This window comes from Ostrea edulis, chromosome 10 (assembly GCF_947568905.1).
Source record: "Ostrea edulis chromosome 10, xbOstEdul1.1, whole genome shotgun sequence".
NCBI lineage: Eukaryota > Metazoa > Mollusca > Bivalvia > Ostreida > Ostreidae > Ostrea > Ostrea edulis.
In genome coordinates this window covers 8,316,695-8,321,551 of record NC_079173.1, presented here as the reverse complement: position 1 = coordinate 8,321,551, position 4,857 = coordinate 8,316,695, and the positions used below count along the sequence as shown (strand labels likewise).

The 4,857-nt window shown below is 31.4% G+C and overlaps 1 protein-coding gene across 1 annotated transcript in view; it reads right to left on the bottom strand.

The window, feature by feature from the left end:
- Positions 1 to 552: 552 nt before the first annotated feature.
- The window catches only part of LOC125666707 (ATP-dependent translocase ABCB1-like), a 108,848-nt gene continuing 104,543 nt past the window's right edge, over positions 553 to 4,857 (bottom strand). The window contains exon 33 of the mRNA XM_056151838.1: positions 553 to 4,857. This exon is cut by the window's right edge and continues 1,902 nt beyond it. The gene's annotated coding sequence lies outside the window, so the exon portion shown is untranslated.

The following is a 4,857-nucleotide window of genomic DNA, read 5'->3' as shown; positions in this document are numbered from 1 at the left end:
TCGCTAAAAGATTGTAGGATATTGCAAGTTTGAGAGAACTCAATTGCTTTAAGGTAGCTCTTTACTCTAAAATTTTTATTTAATGGCTCGTTGAAACACCTCTTATGAAGTATGATATCACCATCGAAAGAGTGATACAAGCTCTCGATTATTTTATATGAATTTTTTGTGATTTTTCCCGGAATGATGAAAAACGTGTTTGGTTTGCAAATAAGAGATTCTCGAATCCAAATTTCGCTGTAAATTGGTGCATATTATAAATATCTAATAAAGCATGCCTAAAAGATTCAGATATAAACGTTGGAATGTTTTAGAAAAAAACATTTATGAAAATTGAAAACGTTATTTGCTAATATTTTTAAATCTACGGATAAAATCTTCAAAAAACATGTCAGTTAGAAAAAAGATTTATCAGAGAAATGTATTTTAAAAAGAAATTGAAAATGGTAAAAATTCAGAAATATTACGATTAAGACTAAATAAAAATTTAGTGTAATGTGCTACCTTAAAATCCATTTGTTAAATAAAATATAAAGTATAACCCTTCACACAGTCACTAAAAGTAATTTAGTTTCATTCAGAACTTCATTGTGAAATAATTGGTAATTATAATTTTTTGATTAATTAATATCTTTATCATAATTATGACAACATACTGAAATTAATTTTTTTTTTTTTTTTACAGAACTTTGAACTATACCCACACATACATTTCTATTTGGTTTATGAATTCTTTTGTCAGACAGAAATTTCTAAATACATAGTCATTACAAATGAGAAAATGTGATAACATGTCACATATAATATATATAAATTCAACTGAATTGTAATATACATAAAATAAATATAATAAACATAGTCTATCTTAATACAAGTATATAATTCTGACATTTTCTTCCTATGAAAGACATTTTTATAGATTCTTTAATACATAATTACATACCAATAAATGGGACACCTTGCAGAATGCCACAATAAGCAATCTTATCGCTGAGAAATCATAATGGGAGTGGCCTAGTTATGCAGTCCTGACTCCATGTGAATATTAAATAAAAGAGAAAACTGAGAGAAACCAAACTATGGTTCTATCCAAATATTAATAAATGAGGGAACTGGGAAATTAGAGACCTACATTTCCATCCAAATACCTAACTAAATCTCATTGTCATGGCAAGTATCGCATAAAGGCCAAGCTTTGTAGCATTATCTGCTAGTTTCAAGGTCCATATCTCTTTAAAATATATAGTAAGTCAACAAATTTAAATTGATCTGTAACCCAAAGTTATATGTTCATGCATAAATTTTCAATAGCTGCAGGGATAGCCAGAAAACTGTTAAATCCCTAAAATTTGCTAACTTGAAGGTCCACAAGTATTTCAAAAGTAGGTCAACAAAACACAAACTCAACTTAATTTGCAAAACATTGATATATATTAAAGTTCCTGTGTGCTCTTTTCATTAGTTGCAGATACACAGGCTGATCTCTTAAAGGTAGGGACCTACATGTAATAAAAAGGGGCACTGATAAATTCACAAAGGGAGAAGCCATACTATGCTTCTATCCAAATACAGTACTAATAAAAGAGGGAACTAAGAAAGTGAATCTATGCTTCTATCCATATGCTACTGAAAAGCCAATCTATATTGTAAATTTACATCAAAATACTACTCAGAAGTCAATCAAACTTCTGTCCAAATAATAACGAAAGGGGGACGGAAGAATTCACACAGGGAAAAGTAAAGTCACGATGCTATATTTACTGTAATTAGAAGCCAAGCTATGCATTCATCAAAACACAGTTCAATGAGGAACTGGGAGATAAACAAAAGGAGAAGCCATTAATCTATGTTACTATTCAAATACTTAATGAAGGGGAAACTACATTGATAAGCTACATGTAAGCTTATGTTACACAGACAGAAAGCCATGGTCAGTCTTCGTACAAAGTAATTTCCCAGTTTGCCCTCACTGGAGATACATAATGGACATGAACTAAATGGTTTCTCCCTTCTGTCAGACTGACTGGGTTTCTGGCCATGCATTGATAAAGGAATTCAAAGAGATATTGTGTCTTTTCATGAAAAATTAAAATCAACGAAGATTTCATAAATTAAAGGCAATCAAAACATGGGGTCAGCTGAAAAAAAACCCAATTTGATTGTCATGATTTCATTAGGTTCAAAATTTAGATTACTATCATCATGTGAATATCATAAAATGCATATAATTTCACATTCCTTTGAATAGATGAAAAGTGAATTCATCAACAAACCTGTTTAGGTGATAAGTAAAATTATACCTATAAGGGAATTGACTTTAACTAGTGGTGGATCCATAGCGTGGGGGGTGGGGGGTCTGGAACCCCCTTTCGCTAGAAACTTCTGCTTTAAAAAAGGTAAAAAATAAAGCATTTTGAGGGTGGAACCGGCCCCCTTTGAAAACCAAACTTAATAGTAGAACCCACTCTCCTTAAAGAATTCCTGGATCCATCCCTGAATTTATGGCAAAAGTGGCATCAGGCCTAAAGGTTACCAAAAAGTCCAGGTAAGTTCAACTTCAGACAATTGTTTTTATACTGAATGACTAACAAAAGTTGAGATTGCCTGACTACAGAACTCCCAGAGATTGATACACATTTAGAACTGCTGTAAATCAGCGATACCATATATACATGTACTTGCCTATATGTCGGTTTGCCTATTAGTCAGTTAAAATGTATATCTTTTAGGTAATTTTGGAGGGATTTGCCATTGACCCGCTTATAAGTCGTTATAACGTTTTGCAAGAATCGGTTGACAATTTCAAATCAATGCTCTAAATGTTTTCACCCAAATGAGCCAATATTCATTTTCTTAACAAATCAATTTCCATAATATACACTTAAGATAAATAAAATCATTAAAATATGAAAATATTTGTACTTCATGCATAATCTTATAATAAATAAATAATATGTCCAGTCCACGTTAATCATATGATAATCGTCAGAGTACGGAGTTGTTTAAATAATACTATGCATTATGTCGTCCAGAAAAATACTGATCTTCTTAGAATAAGCCTTCAAGTCAGATGTAGAGTTTTGGAGCAAATTTTAACTCCCAAAAATCCGACTTAAAGCCGAGTACATAAGGTATATTATCTGTGTTGAGCACATAATTTTAAATTTACACTGTATATTTTGAATTTGATGCGTAATAAACATGTTATAGATTTATTTGTTAGCAAATCTTGACTTATTCCTAAGAGACTTAATAAATATCCTACAGGAATTTAGTTCCATAAATTGTTTAAATTAAATAGACTAGGCTAAAGATTTTCAGAAAAATAACCCTATTATTGGTATTGTGTGAATATTGTTCACTGATGGTGTAAAAATATTCAGATTTCATAAATTAACAAGAGTACCACAAACAGTACATAATATACCCATGGAAATGCTTACATAGTGTGTTTTTCTTAAGCCATGATTTTTAGAACTTTGCTTCAGGTAGACCGTAGTATCAGCCATCAGCATGCTGTGACATAATATCTTTGTATAATAATATGAATAATGGGTCTTAGCTTAAAACTGTGACAGGAGGTAGGTAGAAAAACCAAGAGTTTTATGTTTAAAATGTTTCCCCAAAATTCAACCAAGTTCAACAACTAGTAAATATTGAAAATGTTAAAGAAAATTAAGAATTGTTGAGAATTAAAATCCTTGCACTATGCACATCTCCAAATTATTTACAAATACTCTAGCTTCTAATTGTGAAAGGAGTTATAAGGATAGACCACGTTTTTATTTAATATGATATTTCCTCAAAATGGACAAAGCTCAACAACCTGTGATTTTCTTCAAAGTTGAAGAAAATCAAAATTCTTGCCACATGCACATCTTCCATACCCATACAAATACTCTGTAAAATAAGAAGGTCCTCACTTGAAGATTGTGGGAGAAGTTAACCGGACAAAATTATGTACCCTCTTTGTAATATTTCCTCAAGAAGGACTAAGTTCAACAACCTGTAATTTTCTCAAATATTGAAGAAAATCAAAATCCTTGTCACATGCACATCTTCAATATCCATACAAACATCCTGCACAACAGGATGGTCTTCACTTAAAAAATGTACCCTCCATATAACAATAATTTTCAAATAAAGGGGCAAAACTCCTGCAAGAGAGGTCGAAATGGATCAAAATTGCAGCATGATCTAGAGTGATCCACAAAGTAGCTACATAACAAGTTTGAGCTTGATATGTGACAGAGAAATGATATTAGAAACAGAAAACCAAGGACAGACAGACGCACAGATATTGCTGTACCATAATGTCCCGTCTAAAGACAGGTGTATAAAAACAGTACACATGTACATGTATGTGACACAAAAACTTTGGTAGCAATTATTATTTGTGACATTCACAAGGGTTGACTAAATTATAAAGGATACTAAAAACTACCAAAAAAGACACATGTATCATATACAAAAAAAGACAAAAGTCAGAAAACACTATTCAACAGAAAACAGCAGAAATCTTTTATAACCAACATAGTAATCCCACACCATCTTTATATAATGAAAATGAAGTCAGCACCTGTTCATTGTGACCAGCTATCATTGTTAATATTCATATTAAAGGAGGATACCTATCTGCACGCATTCAAATAACAAGTCACTATATCATTCAAATTCCATCAATGGCATCATGAATCCTACCAATTCTTATGACCTTAACTTTCCTGCATAATGTTGATACTGTATATCAATAATACTGTGAGAAATATTTCATAATGTACAGGACATGATAGTCTATCTAAACTTTAGTGTTTCAATACTACAAGTATATCAATATAAGGGGAATAACTCTGTACA